General features: G+C 36.0%; 1 protein-coding gene across 7 annotated transcripts in view; it reads right to left on the reverse strand.

The window, feature by feature from the left end:
* The window catches only part of oxr1a (oxidation resistance 1a), a 176,655-nt gene that overhangs the window by 162,306 nt on the left and 876 nt on the right, over positions 1-13,473 (reverse strand). The window lies entirely within an intron of this gene.

Raw genomic sequence — 13,473 nt, forward strand, 5'->3', positions numbered from 1 at the left:
GCGACCTACTTATACACAAGTTTGACTTGTACACAGAGAAATATATTAATTATTTTTTGCTTTGAAGTATTAAATTTAACTCAGACACTTATGGTCCAGTGCCGTAGAAGAATAAATTAGCTCAATTTAAAAAAATGCTACTTAACTTGCTTGTTGAATGCAAATATGTCTTAAGGAACTTAAGAGAATAATTAAGTGTGACAGCATTTTAATCTAGCCCAAAAATTATGTGCACATTCAGCAACTGCAGTGGCATTTCAATCTGTGCAGCGTTGCAGTAATATGACTCATCTGCTCCCCACTAGTGTCCCGGCGGCCTGTCCTTTGTCAGCACCTACCCATTGTTTACATCTGCCGTCAGTCTCTCATCTCCCCTTTCTCAGCTATTAATTTCCTCGGCTATGTCTGATGGCACACACAAAGCCCAATTGCTACTGCTTTTGCAGTAATAGGTGTCATGTAAGGCCGGAAGGAAACGCAAAGCCATTTTAAAAACGCTCAGTCAATTATTGGGCATGGACTAAACACCATCAGCCACTGATATTTACATGCGATAGATGACTCGTAAGTGACATCTTATCAAGAATTCCAGTATATAAAAAAAGGGGACAGAGAGAGAGAGTGAAAGAGAGAGGGGGGAGAGCGAAAGAGATAGAGCAACGGAGAGAAACACAAAAAGAGACGGGGAGAGGAAGAGACAGAGAAAGAGAGAAAAAGAGACAGAGGTACACACATGGACATTGTTGGTGCCCCTCTGTTAAACAGGGATAAATAAATAAAATGTAAATTGACCAATGAAGGACAGGATGCTTTAAAAAAGGAAAAAGAAAAACAATAATTGAAACTGTCTAATGTTTTGCTCTTATCTATTACTGGGTTCCTTTGTTAGTATTCATATTACCAATTTCTTTGTCAATTTTCTACCTGCAGTCACATTATAATTGGAATAATATGTAAAACTGCTGCCACAAGCACATCAAGAAACTTGGATATGGCCTTGCAGCCTTCACCATAGATGTGCATCTGGAGAATTGTATTTTTAATCTCATGAGACAATTCTCTCCTCACTTCATGGGGTCCAAGTGTGTTACACGCCATGTCAACAATCTGCAGAGTGATCTGGCACCATAATTTTTATCCAGATCTATTTCTTGCATTTATTCTTTTAAATATTTTGTTGAACTATAAATCAAAAGCTGTCTGATTAGTTTTTCACTTTTTTTTTTTTTACAATGTTTTAAATAAATTATTACTTATTACTATGGCTTTGTATTATAATTATTATCATTGGTGTTATCTTTTTTACAGTTATTATTTACAGAGGTTGGCGACTTACATTTTTTGCTGGTGTTCATGTCCAGTGGATGTCATTATCATGCTTTACATGACACTCAAAAAGTGGATGTTAGTTCTCATTTATAACTGCCTGCCCTACAACAATAGAAGATTTTATTACCATTTTCTAAATTTGTCTAAATTTCATCTGTCACATGCACTACAAATAAAACAAAGTACTGCTGAGCTTGAAATTGTTTGAAAAAAATCTTTAATTAAGGAATCGAAAAGCTTCTATCTTGCATTTCCTGACCATGACCAAATCAGAGAAAGAATGCAAATTTGATTTGCACACATTGGTTACTTGAAAGAGTGAGCACCCTGCTGGGGAAATGCATCCCAGAATGCTCTTATCAGCAAGCAGTTTCTTTGTGTAAATCATATTTTAAAAGCAAAATAACACACAAAAAACCTCTCTAAACAATGAATTCTAAACACTAAACACATTAATTATTTGGTCGTCAAGATTGTGTACAGTACTAGGTTTGTTTTATGAAACCAGGACTAAAAAAGGGCGATACTGCAAATAAATCTCCGATTGCAGTTTATACAATTAAGATGCAAATAAACAGCAGATAAATATGCAAGTCAGTTTAAATATATTTCAATAAACAAAATGGGGCGTGGCAGAATGACAGATGTCTGACGGACATCTGACGCAACATCTATGCCAACAATTACAATTACAACGACGGATGAAAATTGCAGTTCTGACATTTTTAATTTGCGTTTTTTTTTTTTTTTTTTTTTTTTAGTTGGCGGCATAACGGGCATCCATCGGCGACAGAGTGACAGACAGTCTGTCAGTGCTTGATGAAGTGCCCACCTTTAAATATATTCATTAACAGTCAGATACCAACAACTTTATTCAAGTGTATCTAGTCTTGTATTTCTTAATACATACAGTGTAGCAAAAATGTCTTAGGACGAATAAGACAAAGACATGAGGATTATCAGAGTTTAAACGTCTTGTTGCTTCTGCTGCTGCTTCTTTATGGGTTCTCCTGTACTGACACAAGCACAAAAATGACAAGGACAGTACGCGAAGAGAATCTACTTTTACTTTTTGGAACGTGTTTGGAGACCTCACATTAAAATTCATAAAATATCTAGAGATACTACAGTTTATCATTTTGGGTACTAAATAAATTGTCCTTGTTGTATATTTAATTGAATACAGGATAAAACTAATTGACAAATAATATTATTCTGTCCTTTCTTACTTTTTACACTGTGTCCCAACCATTAGAATTGGGGGCTTGTAGTTGAATGTTGTTACATACGCTTCCTAGTTCATGAAACAAATCTTTACAGTCGGTCAGTTCAGGCTAGAACCGAAGATCTTTCTCAAAACAACTTTTTTGAACTTCTTTTGTCTACAGGCTATTCGCTCCTGTGTATGTCCTACGTCAAGCAATATACCCCTGTCTAAACTGCATGTCCAGTTCACTGAATAATGACAGCCGTCCATGTGAGAAAATAAAGACAAACATTTTGCATTCATGTGGTGGATGGATTCCAACAGTAAGGTGTGTTGACATAGGTCAAATCCATTTGGTTTTCAATTTGCTCCAAATACCGCACCTTACCCTTGACTTTTATCTTGTTTTAAATTGTCTCGTGACATTCTTTAACAGGAACATTCCATGCATTTTCCCTCATTATTAACAAGAAGATTTCAAGTTTGTAGCAGCTGTCAGATTGCAGTGCACACTTAACAGGAAACACTCAATTTTTTTAAAATAATAACCTGTGCTGAAAATAATGTTTATCATGCATCTATTTTGCAAACTACTTGACCTCGTGACTTAGGGTCACGAGTGAGCTGGAGCTTGTCCCAGATGACTTTAGAGATGGAGTATGTTGGAAAACAACACTTCAGATTAAGTGGAATGTTCTGAACAATGCTACTCACTAGAATTATGCAGGAATATGTTTAAAAAATGTGCATCATTTCTGGATTAATCCAAAAACAAGAAAGGGTTTTAAAAAACATATAAAACACCAACACACATTTTTTTTCATTTGAATATTATCTGACTGTCCACAAATTACGACACAGCAACTTTTGAGAATAAATCAGAAATGTGCTGCAAATTTGCACCAGTGCTATTTACTCTGGTTGTCTAATGACCAAACTTTTTTTTGTTTTTTTTAAGTATGGACATGTATGCTACTTCTGATTTGTTATGCAGTATGTGTGAAGATTAACTGCAAATGTAACTTGTGAATGGCAAAATAATTTGCCCTTTTATTATTATTATTATTATTATTATTATTATTATTATTATTATTAAATGTCTTCATCAACTTGGATACAAATGATTATGCATAAAAGTATTATAAGTTATGTCAAGTAAGAAGGCAAAATGACAGTGTCTTCATCTTATCACCATCACTGTAAAGAAAATCAGATTGAAAAGAAAGCCTATAAATTGGAATCTTGAATTGTAGATGAATTTTTAGAAGGCGTGTTTGTTTGAAATGAAAATGCTTTCTCTCTAATCTGAAAAGGGGATTTGCTTTAATGCCTCTCTATACACTAAATTTACTGGTCTTTTTATAGTTCTATACCATGGATTTAAAACAGGGCCAGCATACTAGAGGAAAAAAAAAAAAAAACTAAAAATGATAAAAACCTTTTGGGTTTTTCCTGTGTGCCGTGATCTAGTAGATATTTAATGAAAAATAAAACTCGGAAGATTGCAGCTGGTTTAAACACCACATATAAAGCATGCCATATGGTTACATTAATCTGATTACCATCAGTTTTGTTTGTTTCATATTTTTCCTACATCTTAATCTGTGGTCTGTTTATTGGATGAAATCCAGTCTCTGTCCGCAAAATAGTAATAATAACACCACACCTCTTTTGTTGTTGTCATTGTTGTTGACTTTTCTTTAACCAGGTTAGACATTGATATTTACAATCTTTTTCTCGAGTGTCCTGGCCAAAAGGTAGCAACACAACACAACAACAACAACAACAAAATATGATAACATAAAAGCACATCATTGAAATAAGAAAACTTTAATCTCAGATGAAACAAAAACAAACCATATCTTTCCTCTTATTTTACCTCTTTGCTCTTATTTATCCACCAGACATGAGCGGTACTAAGTTATCGAGAAAAACCAACGCAAAGGATTCCACTACTTTAGCTTGATGGCCAGACGACTGCTGCAGGTGACTTCACTGACACAAAGTAACCAAGGCGAATGTCTGCAGAGAGCACGAGACCATGTGACCAGGACAATGCGGCAGTGGTCTAGTCCTGTTCACTGATGAGTGTCATGTCACCTTATGCAGAAATGATGATCGTCAGCATGGCTGGAGAGCGATACGCAGGGGCCAACAACACCATGATGCTAGTCAGGAGCATGTGATGTCGCAATCTGTCATTGTGCCTAATGGTGAAAATAACCATTACTTGAAATTGTCAATTATTGTTATTTGGGTTTGTTGTTGTTATTGTTTAGAATTGGGGTGTAATAAATATTAAACTAACGAAAATAGTGTTTCCCCTATTTCATTATTATTAATAGCATGGGGAACTTTTACTTATTTACTTAAAATTCAGATGATGTAGGAAAAACTCTCATGCAAATAACAATATCCTTAATTAATTGTGATTAGTGTACGTGTATGTGACATTGAATAAATGGAAAAATGGCTGCTCTTTGAGATTGTTAAAGATTAGTGGATTTTGCTGCTTAATTAATATTCTCCAAATGTATTATGATGATTCAGAATACAGTGTTTAGACTAGTGGGGGTACATAACATATTAAAGTATATATTTTTTTATACATGATTTCCACTTTAAAACATTACTTTTTGATACATTGTTATGCATATTTAGTCAGGTATCAAGTCAGAGTTAAAAATGTATTATTTACAGATTATCCAACAGTTTTCAAATCAGTATATTTTCCATAGGTGGGCAGTCGATACTGACGTACTATCCGTCAGTTAAAAATATTTTAAAAATGACGGCCTGAAACCGGCGGAGACCGAACAGTAGCTTTAATCTGTCATTTTAATCCATTGTTGTAATCGTCACCACCTGTGTCATCTGTCACTGTTGGTAACGGTCTAGCACCCCACTTAGTTAAAGTTAAATCTTTCAAATTTCTGAGAAATATTTAAACTGACATATTTTTGGGAGCAGGGAAGTACAGTATTTACACAGTCTTAAACTGCAGCAAGCATACATACATGAACTCAGAAATAGCTGAGTGTAGAGCATAAGTATGCAGCAGCTACTATTATGTGGTAAGAATGTCCTTAATGTTAACACTGACCAACACTTTCTCTTCATTGAGGTAGCCAACATGGCTGGGAAGTCAATGTCATTATGAATTTCCGATTTATGGCGTCATGAACTAAAATTCATACTGTACACAATCCTGCTCAACACATTCATTGTACAGAACTACAGTAAAAAGCAATGTTTAGAATTAAGTCTTAAGAGATTTCTGTGTTATTTTGCTTTTTAAATATGATTTGAATGAAGAAATCCCTTGCACATAGTTGAGCAAAACATTCTTTGCCTGGGAGGTGACGGCATTCAATTATCCAAGGAGACACATCGAGAGACAATATCACTCTGATTGACTCTCAGACAGGAAAAGCAAGATGAAGTTATGAAAATACCCCCAAAAAGCATCTAGTAAATTAAGGTCAGCAAAAACTTGCTTTTTACTTGTAGTTTATGTGACATGTTGTTAAATGCGTATTTTGTTTTATGCAACTGTATTTGTAAATGTTTTAAAGCAGCGGTCCCAAACCGGTCCGTGGATCAACTGGTACCGGGGCATGGGCTGCACCCGAAATAATGTTTTGGAACTTATTTAGTTTAACAGTTCATATGTTTGTGCTTGATCTTTTTTTTGGCACCGCTTCTGGCCACTGTTGATATGACATACATAGTGAGAAGGATGATGTGGGTTTTAGAGCAGCCAGCAGCAGCATTATAAATGTAAAGCGTTGACCGGTCCATGGTGATAAAAAGGTTGGGGACTGCTGTTTTAAAGCATTTAAATACCATGATGTGTATCCCTCCTGCAGGGCATGATTGTAAAATACAGTTTACTGCCTACGAAATGCACCAAGTACAGCATACCTGTTGATGCATGCACGCATGCTAGGCATTGGTGTGTTATTACCTTGTATGCTTGATTAAGAAAATTGAGCGGCGGAAGAATGACTATAACGTTGAGTTTTGGCTTTTGAGTTAAGATGATAGATGTTTGATGTTTTCTGGGTCAAGGTTCTTTTTTTGGGATGGGGGGTTGATGCAGGGGGGCGGCGGGTGACGCAAGTAATGACGCATGTGGCAGAAGCGATGACAGAAGTGGCGTTAATAATTTGCTGATGAAATAGAGCTTGGCTACACTTACAAAAATGATGAACCAGAAGGTTGGACCAGCAAAAACTTTAAAATGCCCACCTCTGATATTTTCCTTCTATCTTGTCCAAAATATTGACTTTTTGAAAAATGAGCACACATCGGTTTATTTGTGAGTTCGAGTACTGTAGTATAATTCTGTTTAATCTTAAGACTTCATTCTTTGTATGGAGCTTGCATTTGATGATGCAGGTTGTAGGTCAATGAACCTACAGCTTCCAGTCGCTCATGGCAAGGTAGAGGGAAGCTGGGGCACTGTCACATCAAGTTTAAAGAAGTGTACACAAGTCGGCTGGTGATTTTTCTTTGCTAAGTCTTTTTTTGGCATGATAATAGGCTGAGAGAAGCAAATGTCTAGGAAGGGAAAAAAAAAAAAGTACCCTTGCTGAAGTCAGCTTATAAGCACTGTCCTAAAGTGAAACCAAGCAAACATTAGCGGTTTAGCTAAGCCAACAGCATTGCTCTCTTCTGTTTTGTAATACATATCATCAGTGGGACTCCTTTATGTCACCTCACTCAATTTTCAGAGATGCCTTGAGGTTAGGTGGTAGCCCCCCTGCAGTCCCTTTTCTTTCTGCAAATAATAAGCATTGTACCCCTGTTAGTCAATAGGTGTGTTCGTCAAGCACACAAGTCAAACAGCAACAACGTTTATTCAACTATATATATATATATATATATATATATATATATATATATATATATATATATATATATATATATATATATATATACAAAAAGAGGATAGAACCCACAAATGAATAACAAAGAGCAGTGGATTATGAAGAAATCCTTAAAAATGTTACATCAGAAACAAGCTCAAGAAGGCAGGTGTAAAACTTTCACAATCAGTTGGAAGAAGAAGAAATCCTAAATAAAAGTAGAGAGTGACTACACCAGAAGATACAAAGCCTTCATTAGCAAGACCAATAAAAAGGCCAGGCTTGATTTGGACAAAAATTAAAGACGCAGGGAAAAAAAAAATCCTTGGAGTAAACTTTATGAACTGATGAGAAAAAAGATGAAACCAATTGATGAAAAGGCTGAGAGCAAAAGAAAGGGACTGCTCATGAGCCCAAGCATACGGGCACATCTGTGAAAGGGAGTGACGGTAATGCCACTGCTTGGGTTTACATGGCGGGATTCTAGAAGGGGCTCATTACAGTTCATTGAAGTAACAAATGATGGCAGCAGCAAAACAAACTCAGAAGCCCAAAGGAAAGATTTGGCTGCCAATTTAAAGACAGATGCAACACAAATGATTGGGGGGGATCCTTTATTATGCAGATAGATAATGACCCAAGGCATAGACTCAAAGTAGTGAAGGAGTTCAACCAGGGACACTTGACATTTACTTTAAGGAAATCTTGGGAAAATATCACAGATGGGAAAACAACCATAATTTCAGTCTATTTTCAGTGGGTCTCCATCCAATACATGCTCACCTTTTGAAATAGATAAAGTTACCCCTTTAAATCAGACATGTCCACAGTCTGACTTGTGGTCTATTTGCGGCCTGCCATCTATTCATTAGCAGCTGCGGCAATTAAAAATAACATACCCGCTTTGTACGTCTTACATTTCACACTAGGTGGTGCTGCTTTCTTCCAAGGCAGAAGAAAGAAACAGTAAGAATGGGCATTATGTCATAGCATTTGTGTGACATGGATAACAACTGAATAATGATAAGACATACAGATGGAAAATAATTCAAGAACAGCAGTGACTGATGTTCAGGAATAATCATGTGGTGAAGTCAATTAGTCATAGTATTTGAAATAATAGTCAAATAGTCAAAGTCTATGGCAAAAAGTATCATTGAAAGTAGCCTCAAAAGAGGGGATGATAGATAGATAGATAGATAGATAGATAGATAGATAGATAGATAGATAGATAGATAGATAGATAGATAGATAGATAGATAGATAGATAGATAGATAGATTATTTAAAAAAGCTCTTGTGTCGCCTGGGCTTAATAAACTATTAGATAAAGATAAAGCAATGTTATTAATGTATTTTAATTACATATAGTAATTTAATTTTGTTTATTGCCACAATATAGAGGAAGGGGGAATTTCTTCTAGAATTTTAAATTGTTTTCTTCAGGTCTTTAGGTCAAAAGTCTACATACAGTATCCAAAATGTGCTATGTCTTTAAAAAACAAAGGAAAGACAAATGATCAGCTCATGGCTTTGGAAGACCCTGAAAGGTTTTTTAGAAATTTAGAAGACATTTAACTATCAATTTACAGAGATTTTTTTAAGATATATTTATATGTTGGAAAATTCTATTTAGTCAGACTTCAGTCCAACATGGAACAAATCGGAGGCAAGCAAAGGGCAGTTTGCTTATTTGCTCAAAGGGAGGGGGAGGAGACTAGAAGAGGGTCACTGGACTGGGTTCCTGGGGCTTAGCCTGGCAAATCCTCAGTAATCCTCCAACAAGTTCCATGGCTACGTTTACTGTATGTAGGTAAAGCCAATACACACAACACACACACACACAACACTTGCTTCACAAAACAGACTAAGCTCTAACAGCCACTTTTTTTTTCTTTTCACATAATTCACCTGTTCAGTATTTAAGAGTACAGCTGAGGACATATTTCCTTTATGAGTCTCTTTTGACATATTGTTAGACAACAGCATAACAGTGAGGGTGAAGATAAAGCAGTGAAAACCAGAGAAAGGCGATCAAACCAATCATTCCACTGGGTAATCATGCACTAGGGAAGCCTGAAGGCAATCACTTTACTGTCTGAATATACAGTACAATCACAGCTTCTTTTGAACGCAACAGTATGTACAAGGGGGGGTGGATGGTGATCAACAGTAGTGATTTACATAAAACACTGTGCACATTAAATTTCAGAATAGTGTGTTCCAGGATTCCATCTAAATCTTTACCAACATCCCGAAATAACATGAGCCCTTAAGGCATAATGTAATGGTGCATTATCTGAAAGTGGTTACATTTGTTTACAGCTGAATTCCAGGAATCGCATAACAATACAGTACAAATTAAACCACGGGACCCTTCCTCACTCTTCTGCTTTCAAGCTTGATGCTTTAGATTTTCCCTAAATTTGCGATCACAACAAGCAATACTTAAAGGGACAACGTGTAAGATTTAGACCGTTTTTCATTAAAAATGAATACATTAAATCATTATAAATTTCAAAAGCTTGCAAATAAATGTGTTTTTAATTACCAACAGTATATTTTGAATATAATCGTAGGTCTAGTTACGATGAAATGATATTAATGATAGTATACACTTCTCCGGATGCTGTCTGTTACAGCTACGGACAATGGTAAATGCTGCACCTCCAGCACTTCCTCATGTCCGTAATGAAAAATCTACAGGTCTAAATCTTACACAATGTCCCTTTAATTAGACAATAATATTAACTGTCAAATTTTCTTTTCTTTTCTTTTTTTTATCATTTAAAATACTGTACACATGCACGCTCACAACACACATACACACACGCAAAGGAGACCTACAATAACAAATTTCATGGTCATAGCATATTCCTACTGAAATTCATAATTCCCTCATCTTGCCATAATCGGTGAGTGTGTGCTGTTGCCAATTAATTTGCATTCATTTTTGTGCTTATGGCAATACATACGGTACACCGATATTATTGCTTACATGGTGCGTTAAAAAAAGCTATTTTAAGTATTTTAAGTAAGACATTTTAAGTATTTTATATCACAGTTTTAAATGATGTTATGCAAACTTTTAACCTTAAACTCTTGTGGTTTGACCTCTCACAAGGGCACCATCAGTGGTTAAAAACAAGAATAGTCACCAAGGGATTTATCTGGTTTACAAGCAGTCCAGTTCAGTGTAATTCATTTGAACTAACCTATGAAGAATTTCCTCTAGTCATTAATTGGTCTCCTTTGTGTAGCCATTAGGCAGTTTGCATTTCTGTCATCTAAACTACATAATACAGATAAACTTTGTTTATGCTTTTTTTAACTTGAAATATGAGGTTCCTTCTTTTGTTGTGAAGGCCTTAAAGTGACAGTGTAAACTTTAGAACTTTTTTCATTAAAAATGAATCAATTGAATTATTATGAATTTCTAAAACTTGCAAATAGATTCGTTCTTAACAGCCAACACTATATTTTAAATATAATTGTTGATCTAGTTATCATTAAATAATATTACGTGGGGTTTGGGACTCCTCCGGAGGTTGCCATGTCTGTTTTCGCTACGGACAGTAGGAGGAGGAGTTTATTGCTGCATTTCCGTATTGCCCCTAAAGCTCCTACAGGCACATGGGAAAAAATACACGGTATCCCTTTAGGTGGGTAACGCGAATAAACACAACCTAGTTATTTAGACACTTTGTGCAGTTTTGCTGCCTGCAATTAGTTTGGTTGCAATCCTGTTCTAATGCTTACGGCAATTCAAAATACAAGGAGGTCCTATATACCATTTACTACTTAAAATACTGACACTAAATTGTTGTTGTTGTTGGTTTCCTTCTTTTTTTTCTACTTCTTCCTCTTCCTTTTCCTCATAGTTTACACATGTCATCAGGTTTGGCTTTGAATAAAAACGTGACATTTCTGAGTTCATATGCTATTTTTTAAAACCCGCGTGTGTGTGTGTGTGTGTGTGTGTGTGTGTGTGTCCATGCACACGCACTTTCATAGTTAAGTCTGTGTGTATGCAAATAAATCAGTCAATCAATCAAAATGTAGTCAGTTTTCTGAATGTTTTTGGTGTAGTGTATGTATAAATTAGGGCTGCATAATTAATTAAATTTTAATCGTGATCACGATATTGGCTGCCACGATTAATTAAGTTGATCCTCAGCGACATAAACATTTAAAAAGTCAAGCACTTTTTTGATTGCAAGTCAAGTACTTTGTCATCTTACCACCAGGGGGCAATGTTTCCCACATGGTTGCATGACAAACCTTTAACCGCCCTAATATATTATTTACCTGTGTGAAATGGCATTAAGTTTCTCACCTGATTCCTAATATATACAGTGCTAGCTGTCAATTGAGAACCATTTTGAAAAATCCGACTGGCAAAAACTTCGAATGAACCCAAAATTTTGACTGCTAATTGATTAACATTTGCTTAAAAGTAAATAATGTGCTTGGTTCTAAGTAGGTTTCATTTTTTTCATTGGTTTCCACTCAGCAAGTGAGTTACCGGAGTTGCCCCACTCAGCAAGTGAGTTACCGGAGTTGCCCCATGTGCCAAGTTTTTGCTATGTCTTGAGAATTTTTTTCAGTTATTTACTTTATGTATTTGTTCAATGTATAGTTATTATTTGTAAGTATCAAGTCTAGAAGCCTTGTTTATATACTGCTTGTTCTAAAAATATGGCAGTAAAATATGTGTTTGACCAAACATGATGAATAATCGTAATTCCAATATTGACCAAAATATGGTGATTATTATTTGGGCCGTAATTGTGCAGCCTTAGTATGCATGTATGTAGAGCAGGCATGTCCAAACCCACTCCTCGAGGGCCGCCGAGCCGGCATGTTTTGGAAGTTTCTGTCCTCCTACCACATCTGATTCAAATGATCATCCCATCAGCAAGCTCGGCGGAAGCCTGACAACAAACCTGATCATTTGAATCAGCTGCATTGGATGCCTGAAACATCAAAAACATGCAGTATAGGTGGCCCATGAGGACCGGGTTTGGACATGCCTGATGTAGGGTATGTATCACCAACATTATCAAAGTTACACACTGACCCTGGCTGAACTAGTCTTCCATTAGAAAGACAACCAAGAAAAAGGGCAATAACCCTGCTCTGATCTCAGCTCAGCAACCTGATCATGTAGACCGGCTGTGAAGTTTTTATTAGGATGCACAATAAACGATTAAGGAGACAGTATAGGAGGTTGCCTGAGCTTCCCCATGAGTCGGTTCAGTGTACACCTAATGAGTCTATACCTGATTGCATTATGTAATGCTGTAATAGGTTTAGCAACATTCAACTCCACAGCAGGGATTTTTGGGCACACCCTGATGACTCAGTTCATTAAATCTCCCTTCCTTTGAGCTTTCCAGTTGCTGAGGAGTGAAGTTTCTATACACCCACATAAACACATACTAGATTGGAAAGTAAAGTTAGTGACGATGTAGTGCTACATTTCCCTGACTTTGGTACAGGCACAGTGGCTTGCTAGTCAAGGGCAGTGTGAATGTGAGTGCCAAAGGTTGTCAGACTCTATATGCGACCTGTGATTGACTGATGACCAGTTCAGAATGGAGCCTTTCTCCCAAAAGTGTCTGGATTACGTTCAAGAACGCTGCAAATTTAAACGGGGTAAGCCGCAATAAAAATGGATTCATGAAAAACATGTAGATCATGGCCAGATGACACTACAAAGGGATTGTCCAGAAAACAAATCTCTTATGTGCAAATGTTTCTCTTTTTGCATTTAAATAGCAAGAATAAGGATGACTCCACATTTTCTGTGTGGTTTTTTTTTAGGTTTTGTCCATCAAAGTGGAACAATGAATATGAAAAATATGAAAAAAACGGTCTTAAATATTTTACTAAAATAGCTCAATTTTTGCCAATACAGATGTTGTCAATGTTCTAAATTAATATATTGAAAACAAATACTGCAGTTAATGTTTTAAGCTCCTGAGTCATTTGAAAGCACGACTGATAAGATTTAGGGACGTGAATTTTATAAAACATATATGAATCATATGGTCAGTATATTAAT

This window comes from Hippichthys cyanospilos, chromosome 3 (genome assembly GCF_059441005.1).
Source record: "Hippichthys cyanospilos isolate Australia breed blue-spotted pipefish chromosome 3, RoL_Hcya_1.0, whole genome shotgun sequence".
Taxonomy (NCBI): domain Eukaryota; kingdom Metazoa; phylum Chordata; class Actinopteri; order Syngnathiformes; family Syngnathidae; genus Hippichthys; species Hippichthys cyanospilos.